The sequence below is a fragment of the Pimephales promelas genome, chromosome 17 (assembly GCF_988280905.1).
Source record: "Pimephales promelas chromosome 17, fPimPro1.hap1.1, whole genome shotgun sequence".
In the NCBI taxonomy this organism is placed as follows: domain Eukaryota; kingdom Metazoa; phylum Chordata; class Actinopteri; order Cypriniformes; family Leuciscidae; genus Pimephales; species Pimephales promelas.
Window position 1 is genome coordinate 19290229 of NC_142785.1, and position 16985 is coordinate 19307213.

Consider the following 16985-nt stretch of genomic DNA (forward strand, 5'->3'; position numbering starts at 1 on the left):
TTCATATACTGTCTACTTTCTTTGTATAACATTTCTATCTAATAACGCATTCGATAGGACAGGTAAACAGGTCATGAAGATGGAGAATGGAAGCATTGTGTGTCGTACTCAGCACCGTCAAAATAAAAATAACAACAAGACGTCACTTCAGAGTTTCTGCTAGCTGTGCGAATGCAACCAAGAAAATGGCCCTCTCTGGGAAACACCTTGGTGGCTAGTTCCTAGAACTAAGTTCCTAGAACTACCTGGTGTGAAAGCCCCTAATGTTATCACCTATACTTCAAAATAAATTGAAATTAGGGCTTAAAAGCCTAATATTAAATTAAAATTGAACATTAAAAATAATGTTCAAATGAATGTATCTTCCATACATTTCCCTGTAAAATGTATGGAAATAGACATTGTCCCTTGTACATTTCCAGCAGATTTCATCAGTTCCCATTAAGAAAGGTTACAATTTCAGAAGACCAAATCTGATGGCATTTAAACCTGCTGATGTTCTCGTCTGGCAAGGCAGAAAAGGTCATCCCTGGCGAACGATTAAGACAGAGGCTGGATGACAGACGCCACATGCAAGGATGAGAGACGAATAACATTAAGCAAGACCACCCGTACGACAAAGAGCGACGCTGAAACAGAAGACCCGAGCTGAAACGATATCTTGTGAACTTTCACTTTTTGATCTTGTCGCTGAATATCAAGTGTTACTGTATATCTCTGAGAGAACATACTGTGACGTGGTGTCAATGTACAATGAATCGATAAAGGTGTATAGAGAATGACGGTAAAGATCTGCAGCTTGTTAAGGAAGGTCATTTGCATCTCAATGGTCCTATAGCAGACGGTCTGAAAGAACGATGGGAGCACGGGGGACGAAGCGCATCTTTGCATTTAGTTCTTAGTTACCTGTATGTGGCAAGGTGAAGGGGGGAGCTCTCAATTACTGTCAGTTGAGAAGGGACGACTGTGTATCAAGTTAAACTATGTAGGTCACTCGAATGCGTCCCGGATCCCCCCACACTGACACAAGACACCTTTATTGGAACCCCATCTATGTGTTTTTTTTTCTTTACCGCAAAGTGCTACAGTGAAGTTTCCATTAAAAAAGCAAAAGGCTCTAACACATTAGTCAGTTGACGTCTGGCACAAGTTCTCCTACACCCTATCCAATAACCTTAGCATATGAATAATGAAGTGTTGAAACCACATAAGCTATATGAATGAGAGTCGTATTGAAGACAGTAGCAACAATTATACAATCCAAAATCTGATTTGCCAAAGGGGTTCAGTCGACTCTGAAGGAAATCAAGGAGTTGAGGAGATCCAAAAACAGGGTTCACACAAACCTACCTGTGAGTTTCTACTGATCCTGAAGACCTTGATTACCTTGCTCAGGTATGTTTGATTAGGGTTGGAGCTACACTGTGCAGGGACAGGGCCCTCCAGGACAGAGTTTGGGGAACCCTGTCCTAAAAGCAAGCAAAACAACTACTAACTCTTAAAACTGCTCCTGCATAATAAGTCTTCTGCTTCAACCTCAGAGTCCTCCCTAGGTAATAGATCAGTTTTGCCAGAACGTCTGCCACAAATCAAGAAAGAAGCAAAGGAAGTTTAAAAATTAGGGTTAAGCTATGACTAGGCTATGATTTTTCCAAGTTGATCCAATGCAATTCAGTTGTAATGTTAATTTTGCTTAAACATTACATCAAAGACAAATATACAGGACAAAATTACATTTAGACTATTTGAACTTGAAGTATTAATTTGTGCAATAATCGGTCTACACTGGTACAGTATATTGTTTTCTTTTTCTCAAAGAACTCAAGAACAACTAGAGAAAGATTTTTTTTCTTGTGTTTTTTTTTTTGTATTATCATTACAGTATTTATTAATATTATGAATGAGCTTTTATGATAATTTTGTTACGGCTTTAATCCTATTATCTAGTTTTTGTAGTTTATATTAGTTGGTGGGATGGTGGTTAAATTTCTATTTAGCTTTTTTTATTCAGTTTGTCATTATAGTAAACTTAGTTGCAATTTGCAAATGCAACATTTCTAAAGTTTTTAATTTTAGTGGGTTTTTTTTAGTTAAACCAAAAAAAAACCACACACATGAACAAAAAAGAAAATTATTTCTGCTGTGATTTAGAATTATGATTCAGCTGTGGCGGCACGGATAAAGTTACAGAAAACAATTCAGACAGAGTAGTACGTCACACATCCGCTGAAACTTTGTCTTACTCGCCTACCCACATTGCTCCGGCCACTGGTGTATGGACATTCATCCGATTCCCATGTTAATCCCAACTAAGCCTTCTTCACTGTGTTCAGTGAGGGATAAATAAAATGCATAAGATATTGGCCAAAAAAAAAACAGGCTTAACTGTGGAAATAAAGCCATCCAAGCTCTAACCTGAGCCCTGATTCACACAGCCACCTCCAGAGGGACAACTTAAAGCCAATGCTGTATTATACGAGAGGCAACAGGAGAGGGTTTACAGCCTATTCCCTGTGATGCTGTTTGGTCTTAAGAGTAAGGAATAGCCAGTGAAAGCAAAATCCGCTTTACTGAAGAGATTTTTTGCCTTTATTGAGAGCAAAAAACCTGTAATATGTTCAAACCTTCTACTTTCCCTCAGCCAGAACAAAAGAGAGCAAAAGAGTGAAAAACTGTGCTGAAGAGCACTCTTTTTAATGCTGTTGCAGTGACAGAACAGACATTTGGAGACATTTAGTTTTTAGTCTACAGTATTTCTGCAGAAACACACTGATTAGCCCCACTTACTCTGAAATCTCATAAAAAAAATCCTGCTTCGCATTTTTGAATATTAAACATCTACAGAATATCTAAAAACATGTGGTTACACTTTATTTTAGTGTTCGTGGTGGTACAGTGTAATTAGACATTTAATTAATGAATAATATTAATTAACTAAATGCATTTACTATAGGGTTAGGTTTAGAGCAGCATGATCCTAAATAAATTGAGAATCACATTTTTTTTTTCTTTAAATGGAGATCATGATTTTCCCATGATTCAGAAAAAAACAAGTCCTAATAAAATAACATGTAAATTACTAGAAAACAAACAAACTGCAGTCTAAAACAATTGATTGATTGATTGATTGATTGATCGATTGCAATGGGGGAATATTGCAGTATTTATTAATGATTTATGCACTTTTTTATTCAGTCTTTTTTTTATTCAGCACTTTTTTCATAGTCCCTTTTTAGTTTTTAATCAAAATAACGTAATAACAAAATAACCGCTCCCTCTTGCAGCAAAATCTCTTCTCTGATGACAGCAATAGCAAACCAATTTTGTCAATTCCCAAATTGACAAAATCAAGTCCTGCCCTACATTTTTTTCTTGTTCGAGAAGCCGTTTCACTAGGATATATCACAACTTCAGTTTCATGTCAACTTTAAAGCAACACTTACTGAAATTCCTGCACCTTGTGAAATGTCCATTTCAAATTCAAATGAACAAGCAATAGATGAGACTACAGACAGACTCTCTATTCATTTTGATGTCAAATAAAAGAATTGTATTAGCAGTGAAAACAGCTTTAAAACTACCCGATGATAAAAAGAAGCTTTCTTTCCCTCTGACAGATTTACACAGACTGTCAATAACATGCAGAATCTCTACTACACACAAATGTGCATAAATATGTGCTCTATTTGGAAGCTGACACAGATGGACATCCCATAATGTATTATTGACAAATGAGCACATAAACTGGCAGCCGCTTTATAAGTGTTGTGGAAAATGTGTCTGCTGGACTGGAACACCACATGTAAAATCCCACGGCTAACTATAACCCGTGGGTTACAACACAAAAATAGGTTGCACTTGCACAGAGAAAAAAAATAATGCAAAAGCATTTAATGAATAACAACTGGCCATATAACAGTGCATATACTATAATAGACTTATCAGAGAAAATGTTTCACAAATCTTTTGTTGTTGAAGTCAAAGGACAATCAAACAACTCAAATGTATCTGTCGTTTGATAGAAGCTAGCCAAATAAGCTAGATGACAACACAAAAACTAAATAAGGTACAAGAAAATATGAACTCAGCTACATTAAATAACCCATTGCACTTGCAACACTAATAAAATTAAGTTTTTGTCAACCACATTTGAATTACTAGCTGCTTTTAAAGATTTTGAACACATCTTCTTGATATTCAGCTTTGAAAACTGTGAACACTAATAATGAATTTAATTCATCAAAAAACATCCATCCATCCATCTTTCTTCCGCTTATCCAGAGCCAGGTTGTGGGGACAGCAGTCTAAGCAGAGATGCCCAGACTTCCCTCTCCCTAGAAACTTCCTCTAGATCTTCCGGGGGGACACCGAGGCATTCCCAGGCCAGCCAGGAGACATAGTCCCTCAAGTGTGTCCTAGGTCTTCCCCGGGGTCTCCTCCAGGAACCCAGAACCTCTCCCGGAACAGATATCCGAGCCACCTCAGCTGGCCCCTCTCGATGTGGAGGAGAAGCGGGTCTACTCTGAGCTCCTCCTGAGCTTCTCACCTTATCTCTAAGGGATCGCCCAGCCACCCTGCGGAGAAATCTCAATTCAGCCGCCTGCATCTGGGATCTTGTCCTTTCGGTCATGATCCAAAGCTCATGACCATAGGTGAGACTAGGAATGTAGATTGGCCGGTAAATCGAGAGCGTCGCCTTGCGGCTCAGCTCTTTTCACAAAATAAAGGCCAAAACAACAAAAAATCCTCACAAAACAATTAATGCAAAATTAGTTTGGCTGAAATATTGGTGGATCAAAACTTGTTGCAAAACTTCGCACGTAAAAAGTATTTACAGCGTTAAGAATCAGTGCACCTAAAATTAAGATCATACGCATTGGCTACTCTCGATTGAATGTTCCCATTTCCATGAGGCAACAACGCATTGTCAAAGTTAAACGATTTACTTATTTGGGCAGTACGGTCAGGAGTGATGAGATGCTGAACACAATGTCACTTGCCGGATCGTGTAGCCTCTCTTGGTCTACCAGCTCCTTTCGTCCATCTGGCGGTCAAATACCATGAGTCTACGAACCAAGATTTGCCTTGTAAATGTCATCGTCATACCGACGGAGGCATACAACAACGTGGAAACTGATGGCAAACATTGAACGACAACTGAACGTTTTCCACCAACACTGCCGGCTGCAAATTCTGCGAATATCGTACAGAGATCACATAACAAACGAAGAAGTACTGCCGCACCTTGAGTCGAACACTTAGACCTGATTGCCGAACGACGGTTCCAATTTGCCAGGCATCTGCTCCGTCTCCCACAAAGCCGAATTACAAAAGAGGCGATGATGTGGGCACCTGGACAAGACCGGAATAGGATGCCAAAAAAGAAGCCTGGTCATCTGCCATACGTTCATGAAAGACCTGGACACTGTGGGAATATCATGGGACGAAGCCGAAGTTCTCACACTTACATTGGTGGTCGCTTGTTGCCCAATAGATGAACTAAGTCTAGATGAACTAAGATGCATCAACCAGGCCTTCTAATCACAACACAACTCCTTTTCTCTTAGTAATGGTCACCCTTTTGTTCATATTCACCTTTTTTGTTTTAAATTCAGTTTATTTCTGATTGATTGAACAGCCTCAAGACAAAATAAAAAAGCAATAGAAAAAGCTTTCACGCACACAGAGAAAAAAAAAATGTGGAGATTGATCTGCTGGGGTGAAAGCCAAAATGGGGCCCAGTCTGCATGCCAAGTCAAACAGCTCTCCCATCTCTACTCGGTATAGCAGCCAGAGAGCGAGGCAGCTAACATTTGACACCTTTTTCATTTTCAGATAAAGTATTGCTTCTCAAAGGCATGACCTATTTTTCCCCTTTGCTTTTACCACTAGTTTAAGTCAGATGAGCAAGGCTCTGGCTTTCATGCAGACTAGCTGCCTGCAGCAGATGTTTGCTCTAGAAACGTGTAAAGAAATTGTGACAGCTATAAATGGATGTCTCTTACCTTCTATGCTATCAGGTCATTATGGGATGACTATATGCTGCTTTTTACATTTTTTTTTTTTTTGTAGCCTGAGTTCATCTGATGTGATACTGCAGCCACAATTTTGGCTTACAGTGTCTTTTGATGTCAACTTCTGAAATCGTTCATGGTCTGATGGTCAAAAGAAGGCAATGACCAAAAGCTCTAGGCCGTTATTAAAGACGAGCCTTGCACCAACAAGTCCACAGCTCCACTTATGTTATTAAACACAGGTTTGGGATTAAACTGGGTCAAGGATGGCCGATCTGCAGGTGACGTTACACCACATACCTCAGCCAGGTGGATGCGGCAATACCTACTGCACATTTACAAACACATAGGCTGCCTACCTCATCCACATACTTTGTTTAGAAACCATAACCCGCCAGAAGATTGTGAGGACAGACATCTATCAAATAAAATAATATTCTTGGTTAGTATTTAGACTGTCTAGTACCAAGCTGGGCACTTCATAAACAAAACTGGACAATCTTTGTAACATGTACAGCTAATACATAAACAAGCACAGTATTTTTGGATTCAGCCACTTTAAGGTTCAAAATGATGTATCGGCACAGTAAAAAACTACATTGGCAAACCATACAATATTGGCTAAAATAAATAACTAAATAGGTTATATAATGGCTGCAATGGTTGTAATTTCAGTGTATCTGTCGTACTGTGTAGATATTGCACAAGTGCACCACTTGAAAAAAGATGGCCTAGTTTAGAAAAGAAAGAAAAATCCCTGGTCTTGTGAATTTTCACTAGTATCTAAATTTTGGTTTCATTTACAGTCATTACTGCCTGTTTCTGCAATAGCATACACATGATACATTTATATATGGCATGATTAATTCATTATTTATTCACGATTAATTCATTTATGGCAGGTATGGCAAAAAGCCCTGGTAGTAGTAAACAGATGCCGCTAGTACTCAGTTGAACTCACGGATATGACGCAAACATAAAGGCTGATTTTTACTTCTGCGTCGAACCTACGCCGGAGCCTTTGCGCTATAGACTATGCGTTGGTTTTCATTTATACTTCTGTGTCATTTTCCGTGTTGACGCACAATTACACGTGCATAGGGAGCATGTGAAACCCGAGGGAGCGGTTTGAACAGGCTGTCCATGTAGAATTGACACGTTGTCACATTTTTGGAGAGGTGCATACTGTATAATATGCGCTACACAGCCTATGATAGCTACAGCGGGAGGTCGACGCAGAAGTATAAATTGGGCTTAACACCATTCAAACTTAAAAGTACAATGTGAAAAGAGAGCTGTTAGGGAAGAGAGAAGCATGGCATTATACTCAGTTCAAGCCAAGCAACAGAATCAAGTATGGAAACAGCCTGAATAAAAATGTTTATGACGGTGGTGTCTTAGGGGTGAGGCAACTCACAGAACTACTCGGCTGCGCAGCGCTCTACACAGCTGCCTCAGGTTTCACTGGTTCAGGGTCATTCAGCGAGGGGTCTCCACGCCATGCCATCTCCCTCCTCTCCTTCCCATGAATCACAGCCTATTATAACACAACCATTGGCCTTGTCCAAATCCATGCCATGCCAGTGTTCACTTCAGGCTTTTCAACTCAGACTCTAAATACTCACCACTCTCTATTTACTCTAGAACAATCTTGCTTGAATAACTTTACTAAAAATTATTTAGAATGATCACATAATAAATATTGAATCAAGAACTAAATATTAAATATAGACTATCATGAACAACAGAGGCTTAATATTGTTTTATATACACAGGGTTTTGGGTCATTTTTTTAAACACTTTTATTCACACTTGTATTCAGCAAGGGTGCATTAAAAACTTTCCCCTTCCTTAAAAGCCCAAAGTTAACATCAATGCAACATGACTGTCATACTGCGGGATGTGTTTAATATTCAGTATTGACTTAAAATAGTAATGTAATGAGCAGCCTTGGTAAACATAAGATATTTCTTTAATAATATTTTGAATGGTAATGTAGCATATTGTTGTAGTATAGCACAGGCAGTTGCTCACATATTTGGTTATGTGGATGCAAAATACACACCTGAACTTGCCAGTCCAGTTGAAGATGACTTAAATATGAAAATGAAAACTGCATGACATTAACTCCACACAAGAGTGGAGGTGATGACAGCTCACTTTGTCCCACACAGCAGATCCTGATCCAGAAAAAAATCGTTCCCTACTGTATCTGTAGAAGTTAATGTGGCTTGACCATCGGCGGCTTTCCAGAGATGAAACATGCTTGAATGCAAAGTGAGGTTATAACCTACAGCATCATTACACCCAGCAACACCCCACTACACCTTCCTAAAGAATTCACACCAAGAGCTAGCACAAGATGCACACAACATGGTCAGACAGAAAGACAAACCGGACAATGCAGACAGACAAAATGAAACAGATTAGTCAGAAAAGACTAAATGAAATTACAAATTAAATCAACATGTTGTGTGCCGCTTACAACATGTAGCCGCTTTTCCACGGTCGGGCCAATAGCCTATGAGCAAGGGCTACAGTAACAATGTGTTTTATTCGCGCTGCTAGGCAGTCTGGATACCATGAACCAAATTTTCCCCTGAAATAGGGAACCAATCAAAGACCGGGGAGGGAGAAGAGTCACATTTGATAGACATTCGTAGCACCCAATAATACGGCTCTGGGCATTCGTAAACCACGCCTCAAATACTAGAAAATGTACATGTGGTTTCTAGACCACGTTTCATTCTCAATGATACGTGGTCTGGCATTAGCCAGGCTACCGGGAGGGGCTAATAGCCTCGAACCTCAAGCAGGGAGCCCAAAATCAAATTGCGTTTCCACTGTCGGGCCAGTCACTATACCCTAAACATGCCTAGAACGCCTCTATAGAACAAAGTCACACAACCATACCGTTTCATTAAACATTTCACATAAAAAGAGACATACCTATTCAGTAGCACTTTTTGTTAGTGGCCATATGCCTAGAAAAAAAAATATTCTATTAAAGTGTGTCCAAGTGTTTTAGCCTACTAAAAAAAAGCCCAGGTGCTTTTCTGAAAACACAGAGCAGGAGGTAATTGAGGACAATTTGCAGAATACCCTTTGGTTGCTATGATATGGAATATCCATGGCAGTAATGTGTTACAAGATCAACAATTACAGAATATACAATGCAATAATACCAGCAATATTAATGTCTCCACTGTTGTTCAAGTAGGATGGTTGGCCGGTGTAGTATTTGTCCTGTCCCTCCTCCACTGATATGATATAGTTAAGCAATCAAATAAAGAGTGAAAATCTTCTCCAAAAAAATCAGCACGATTGCAAATGCAATATTGATTTTATACAACAGTTTAATAAACAAGACGTTAATATTGAGTGACTTACATTTTAGACACAATATTGCCATTTCTCAAAACATAATATGGGGGGGAGGGGGTCATATAGATTTGAAACAACATGGAGAATGAAGAATTTACATTTTGTGGTAAACTATTTCTTAAAGGAAAGTTCATTCTGACATGTTGGAGAATAATAGAGAAAAGAGATATTCCAATGGAAAACAGAATTTTTTCCACCACCATTATATCTATCTTTGAAAACTCATTCACAAACCTCTCTTGAGATAACCTTTTTCATTGAGAGATGTCATAAATGTGAACATAAACAGGAGTTGCATCCAACTGTGACAATGTACTGTAAATTAATGGAAGAAATATTGGCTTGCAGCAAGAGAACTGTCAGTTTTCTACAGCTGAACCACATATACATTTTTTAACTACAATCTCCATTCATATTGCTCTGTAAACACTTACATACAAGCAGCAAACAGCATGGGCTGACATGCAAGCTCACAATAGCCCTAAAAAATATCACAGGCCGGTATTTCAGGATTAAATTAAATGACAACAGCTACTTTCTGGGTTTGTTATATGGGTATTTAGTGGTACAAGTAGTCATCTGGTGTAACTGATGGCCTAAATATCAAAGGCATAATTAAAGATAAATGATCATGAGGTGTGGCACAACATCGCTGCCAATCCCTCAGCTCCTGGAAACGGATCAAATGAATTTCTCAAGCATAAATGTTTATAAAAAAAAGACTTTCTCAAACTAACAGTTTCATAGTAAAATCAGATTCAAAATCATTTCAATGACCCAGACCTCTCAGACAAAATGATGCCAAGGTAATCTGCCAAAATACAATAGAATACAAAATAATATAAAGCACAAAATGATGCAGATCTGCAATTCACACAGTGTAAATAATGTTTCTTGAAGAAAAAAAAAAAAAAACATGACCTAAATTTACTTTCAATATTGAGGCCGGTGGCACTCCCATATCTCCCAGGCTTTTGATTTTCTGCCAACTCACTTGTCATCCATTTTAGTCTACACTATCTATAGAAGTTATACATTACCTAAGATGACTCAAAATGGAAGTGGTGATGTGTACATTTTATGCTGTTGAATCATGCCTTTTATCAATACATCTGACTAGCATTTTTCAGAAGAATTCTCTTTTGTCCACAAATGCGACTCACATATCTCTAATGTAACCAAAACTAAAAAAGAGCATTGTGCACCTCCCATTGACAGAACAGTTCAACACATATCTCATACCATTCCAAGAATACAATTGAACAGATCTGCAAAAAAGAGGAATGACTTGCAGTTCCATAGTGCTCAAGTCAATGGTTTTTCTGAAACGGGTTTTGGTTAAATGCCTCTAAAGGTCTATGGTTACACAAGCACAATAAATTTTCACGTTTTATTCAATGACATAAAACACATCAATACTCCCCTTCCCCACTTTTTTTAAAGGGATACTCCACTTTTTTTGGAAATAGGCTGATTTTACAACTCCCCCAGAGTTATACCGTTTTCGAATCCATTCAGCCGATTTTCTGATATTTAGAAGAATATCAGTAACCAGAGAGATTCTGGTCTCATTGACTTCCATAGTATATTTTTTTTCCTACTATGGAAGTCAATGATATCAGAAACTGTCTGGTTACTGATATTCTTATAAACATCAGAAAATCGGCTGAATGGGTTCGAATACGGTAAAACTCAAATGTTTAACCCTGAGGGAGTTGTAAAATGAGACTATTTCCAAAAAAAAGTGGAGTATCCCTTTAAGCTTTTAATTGCAGGTTGTTGCTAACGAATGGCTAAATGAGACTAGAGGCTTTTCAGGGACATTAAATGTCATCATCAAACAGGAATACTCATCTACTCACCAGTCTACGTTTATAGTCGTGTTGTGTTTATACTCACTCTCTTGCAAACTATTCTAAATCAAACTTTTCATCTTGAAAATTGAAAGAAGCCATGATGCGACCTTGGTGAAGTTTGTTTATATCCTACTTTTATCCGTTTACTTCAGGCGATTGTATTCAGGCTTTAAAACGCAAATATTAACTATATGAACAAAATTTGTAAAAATCATAAACCTTTCTTGATCACAGAGCTTATTTTCTGCAATAATCCAAAACTCAATGGAAATATCCTGTTGGCTTTTTGTCGAGAGAACCAGGGTGATGCCAACTAACAAGTTGGCCTACAAAATTACAAAAATCCTGCAGCACTCTTGATGATTTTTTTTTTTTTTTTTTACTTGATACTACAGAAGAACACAGAAATGTTTGTTGTTCTCACACACATACTAAATCTAAAACTATGCTATCTACACACAGTGGGAGGAATTAGGCTAGAGGTAACCATTTGTCTCTGTACTGTGCAGTTACAATCTATTAACACATCAGTCCTCGACAGCTACAAAAGGTCTAACCTGTTACACACTTTGTTGTTAACCAAAGATTCCTAAATACATCCAATCTACAATTCCCAACATCCAGTGTTATTCTATAGTTTAATTTCATGTTGGGCTAAGAGTACCTCCAGTCAGTGAATCGAATGTATTCTTTGCACCATTTACAAAGCAAAAAATAAATCAGCACATTTCCAAGCCAAAAGAGCAACAGGAAGGAATCCAGGCTGTCTGAGATTTAGGGCTGTTAATTAGTGTGAAGTGTGGCTTTTCGAAAAAGAAAAAAAAAAAACTCCCAAGACTCTAATAAAGGCTAGTATATACTTTTGTGTTGCACTCATACCGCCCTTTGCGGTCGCGTATGTGTGAGGCATCGCGACTCGCGAGGAGAGGATTTTGGTAATAAGGCCAGACCTCAGCTGAATTCTCTGATCCTCATTGACACGTAGACCACATAAACAAACCAACAACAACAACCAAAGACAAAAAAGATCAAATACAGTCGGGAGCTGGCCTGAAAGAAAAGGACAGTGAAAGACAGAGAGAGCTTTTTTGTAAATAACAAACTGACGGAGTGTGTGTGCGCATGTATCTGTGTGCATGCAGGTCCATGATGATTGTGTGGGCAATGTTATCTCAAAGGGGCCAGAACAGCGCTGGGTGATGTTCACGGGTGATCATGCTGAGTGGCGATAAATTCATGTTTCATAGGACAGTGGTTGTGCTTATCAGAACTGAAGCCGCACTACCCTCCGCAAACGTTTTAGACCAAAGTCAAAGTTCAGTTTTGGCATTTGCCGCCGCGCCGTGCATCTGCTGTGAAAGCAGTCAAAGAAAGAAGTTAACACAGTTAGCGCAGCCATGAATTATGTAACAGCTGACACACAGCAAAGCCAAGGCTATGTTACAGCTAAAAACAGTAATTATCTTTGAAATGAAAAAGCAGGAAGTTGTACAGGACCCATTTTAATGCTCCAACACATAAAAGGAATGCTGTGCTAAACATAATTCAGCTCATTTGAGATGCTTTCTCTGTGTGGAAACCCCATTTATACATACCAGGCATGTAATCGGCTAAAGATAAAAACTAAGGATCATTATTATGATTTTTATGAAAAAAAAAATATTTTGTTAAATTGAGTATTTGATGTATAATAATAATAATATATATTAATATATATAATATATAATAATAAAATATATGTTATAATAATTGTATTAATTTGTAATAAAAGCAGTATCTTTATTGTTATTTTACAGAAAAACAATAAAATTGCAATACTAATATTTACAGTTGTCTTAATTTTTTTTTTTTGCTTTCAAACATTAAACCACTGAGCTTTCATTTTGGTGGAAATCTGCAGGGAGACGCTTTTAAACAATTTTCAGTACAAATTTGAGATGGTCCTCACTGCAGAACACGAAATCCAGGGGGAGGAGTTGGATCCAGATCCAACTTCTCCCACCTTACATACCCAATCCTACCCATCTCCACCCCTTAGATCTGGATCCAACTCCGCCCCCTGGATTGCATGTACTGCAATGAGGTGCTACTGACAAATTTGGGAAGATGCTTAGGTTGTTTTCCCAAATGCAAATTATAAGTGACTCAACCACACAGCGCATGCAGACTAGCATTTTCTGTAAATTGAAATTGAAAATTAAACCTTACTCCATATCATGCAGAGCGTTAAATGCATAGGAGTAATTTGCGCGTGCATGGCTGAGGCACCACTTTTTGCTAGGGTCGATATTGTCCCCATAACTTTTGAAATATCTCGCGGCACAGATGTTACTAATATACAGCCCATTCTCCCTCCCAAGGCGTCACCTAACTGACGCCTTGGGAAGGATTTGACCATGCTTCAATATCTGACGCTTTAGGCGTGTACCCTACCCCCACCCCATTCCTAAAACCTAACCGCGTCCTCTAACTGACGCTTTCCTTTAGCGCCTAAAACATCAAATATTGAAGCATGGTCAAAGGTGACGCCTTGGGGTGAGAATGTGTTGTAATATAAATAAATAAAACATCTCTAATTAACTAGCAGAGCATTCATTTCGTTCGTTAAATAAAAGGCGATCTGGCACGCTGAAATGTGTTGTTGTTGAAATCATGTGAACAAAGTGCTCATTGCCGCTGCGATCAGTGGTGCGGATACACTGTTCTCTTGTGGCTCACGCTGCCACGCTCAGTTTTCACACGGACGTGTGCTTCAATCCGTTGCGTACACTCTCTATACATTCCAGTGAAATCAAAGTGAAATGCACACAAACGTGTCCCTGCTTAAAGGAGCCATTTTTTTAAGATTGTGGCCAAAACTGGTACTGCAATCACTTTCAAATGACTAGAGAGCGGTGTATCCCCTCCCCCTCTCCATGATTTGAGGTTGCCAGATAGGCTGCAGGATCTAGCAGGAACGTATCTGCAGCTGTGGTAACTAGAGAAGAGCTGGCAATCCGGATGACTTAAATATACAACCACTGATAAACATAATCGGTTTTAATGAAAAAAAAAAAACTAAACAAGTGCGGATCAGAACCCAGAACCTCTGACACGCTTGGCAAAAGTTCTGCCACTGGACCATTAAAGCATGCATGTGACTGTCAGATCATTTCTTCATGTGAAAATTCACAGCATCAACACACATTAGATCTCATTAAATGACAAATTAAACACAATGTACTATTTAAATCGATTGCTGGTATTTCTGAATTATGATTTATCTGTCCGCTGCTTCAGCGGTCACAGTAAGCTTGTTTGTTCCGCACCAGGGTACGCATGATAACATTCACACTTGAACCGCACTAGCAGAGCAATCACACCAGGGTTCACTTTAATCGAACCAAACACGCCAACACACATTTATAATGTAGTGCATGAATCGTCTTTTACATAAATTGTTGAAGCTTGAATGTCCAAGTCCTCCAGACTCAATGTTATTGAATTGAAAAGAGAGGCAAGGAAGGATTAAATTGAAAAGGTCAGCAGCGTCTTACGTCAGCAGCGTCACTGATCGACAACAGAACAGGAAGACAATACAATGCTGAATAAACTCATAGTTTTTGTTATTTTTGGACCAAAATGTATTTACGGTGCTTCAAAACTTCTAACTAAACCCACTGATGTCACAAGGACTTCTTTGATGATGTCTTTATTTCCTTTCTGGACAAGGACAGTTTACCGCACATACATTTTCAAAGGAGGGACAGAAAGCTCTTGGACTAAATCTAAAATATGCGTTCCTGCGTTCCGAAGATGAACTTACAGGCTTGTGACGACATGAGTGTTAATTAATCATTTTCATTTTTGGGTGAACTAACCCTTTAAAGTACCCAGCAGCATGCTTTTTGAGTGTCTGCTTTAGCATCATATTGACTGGGATTTCAACTTCAGCAGCAAAGCCTTAAATCAATGTGACTGCTAAAATGTTGACCTATATAGCAAGGGGCCATGGCCCATGGTATGGCGGGCTGCTAGGAGAGGAGCCAGAGGAGATCACTTCCTCCCCATTAAAAACTCATCAGTGCCCAACACAACAAGCCAAGCAACCGTTGAACAATGATTCTCATCCTTGACTGTCTTTATAGCTCAAATCTATCAAGATGTGCTCACATATATGTCTACAATATCCATCAGGTAATTCAGCATTTAGATGAACTTCTTTGATATTACAGAATATCAAAACAGGTGGTTGCTCACTCACACATGTGCTTAAAAGTCATAAAGTGGCACTTGAAAGTAAATTGCATGTTCCCTGACACAATTCAAAAAGCAATTACTTAGTTATTAAAAACAGGTCACGTTGGTATGAATCACTTTTAACGTAATTAAATTTAACTTTAAAGAATGTGCTTAAGTTAATTGCATTAATCAAAATGACAGTTTCCATATCTTCAAGCAATTCAACAATATGGAAATGTGTCTACTTAAGTAAATCAAGTCTTTATAGTCTTATTTTAAAAAAGGCTACCCATTTTTCACATAGCCTACATACTGTACGTTTCACATGTCAAATAAATACACAAGCTTATCCTACAAAAAAAATAAATAAGGCAGCCTAATGTTGATACTGATTATGATCCCCATTATCAGTTTACTGTGAACAGTTCGCACAAACTTTTCAGACAGTGAGCAGACTAATGAAATTCATCTCTTCTCCAATTTACCTGTTGGGACTGTACCTTCTGGGCACGTTATCCGGTGAATAGGTTAGAAAAGAGCACCTGAAGTGTTTCAGCCCAAAAAGCATGCACGCTTCAGTATGTTTGTGTGCGTGTGTGTGTGTGTGTGTGTGTGTGTGTGTGTGTAGCAGGCACATACTGTACTGTACCAGCAGAAACGGGACTACAATGTCTGTTAGTACAGTATGTGCCTGAAACTAGGCCCTACATACAGCAAGACACTCTCCTCGCCGGCAACTTGTGCAATGTCAGCCGTACTTAACGTTACATGGAAAAGACCGCGTGCCCTAAAAACCTGTAGTGTCTTACAGTGAGGAGCCATTGGAATAAATCATTTAGCTTTAGGACCGCTGACCTGTCAAACCATGCAGCTAGCGTACACTGGAATTAGCTTGGTAGGGCAGAGGAACGCGAAGGAATGTTGCATAGGCGCGAGAGCAGTAAATAAACACGCACAGCGCGCGACTCACCGTGTGAATGTTTGGCGGGTTTCAGGGAGATCGCGGGGTTCCTGCGAGTCGGCGTCGCAGATAAGTGAAAACGTCCTGCTTCGTGTATCCAATGCAAGAGTGGAGACACTAGTGCACACAGTGAACCGATACCACCGCAGCGTGCCTTCAAACTAATGTTCCCTCCTCCTAAAAGTCCTCGGTTTGCTGTTTAGAACGTGCACTAGGCTCTTGGTGGTGGGTTTTCCCCTTAGTTTGAAGGGGGGAGAAAAGTCCTCTGCCTTACCCGTGCTGCCACGACAGGGATTTGAAATGAAGAGAAATACTACGATCGCTCCTCCCTCCCCAGTCCCACTCATGTACAGTACCACAGGGAGCGTATAAAACAATTTAATAAAACGATCTACCGCTCTCTACAGGACTAACACTGTAAAATACTTAGATGACTGCACTCTTTCAAACTGCTGTCAGTGTCATGTGAGGCGCATGACAGCGCGGGGGGCATCCGTAAACGTCCCGCAGCATCATTGAAGATCCTCACCACTGCCATTCTGACTTAAA

General features: G+C 39.1%; 1 protein-coding gene across 1 annotated transcript in view; it reads right to left on the reverse strand.

Moving 5' to 3' along the window:
* The window catches only part of thrab (thyroid hormone receptor alpha b), a 145081-nt gene extending 128307 nt beyond the window's left edge, over nucleotides 1-16774 (reverse strand). Inside the window, exon 1 of the mRNA XM_039661324.2 lies at nucleotides 16446-16774. The gene's annotated coding sequence lies outside the window, so the exon portion shown is untranslated. The remainder of the gene's footprint in view (nucleotides 1-16445) is intronic.
* Nucleotides 16775-16985: the final 211 nt, after the last annotated feature.